Here is a 582-nt window from a genome sequence, read left to right on the forward strand (position 1 = left end):
ATATCTAAATCTATTTTATTGAAAAGTATTTCTATTTTTAAATATATTTTGGTCTCGTTTGAATATATACTGCCAGTACCGAAAATTTATAATATATGTAATATGAATAGCAAATTTTCGATATTGACAGTATATTCTAACAGCTTTTACTGTACTTCTCGCTTCTAAAGTCATAAATTAAGACGATGAGGAATAAGCATTTTGTAGATCATTATGGATCATCGTCCATGATGTATCAGCGATTTTGACATTCTCGAATGTAATTTATGTTCTTATAAACAATAAGAATCTTATTTTAGACCATAAATATGAGAACACTAAACACTAAATATGAGAATACTAAAAATTAAATGCCTATAACGTCGAAGCTGGATCTTTAATGCTAAATAATTTGTTGTGAATTATATGTGTATATACTGTATGTACATGCATTATGTTCTTATATATTTCTCGATTGCTATTTGTTGAATACAGAAAATTAAAATTATACAATGGCTGTGTTCCAAAATTTACTGCCAGTACTAAAAATTTATAGTTTACATTCATCTATAGATTTTCAATACTAGCAGTAAATTTTGGAAC

This window comes from Atta colombica, unplaced genomic scaffold (assembly GCF_001594045.1).
Source record: "Atta colombica isolate Treedump-2 unplaced genomic scaffold, Acol1.0 scaffold142, whole genome shotgun sequence".
Taxonomy (NCBI): Eukaryota; Metazoa; Arthropoda; class Insecta; order Hymenoptera; family Formicidae; genus Atta; species Atta colombica.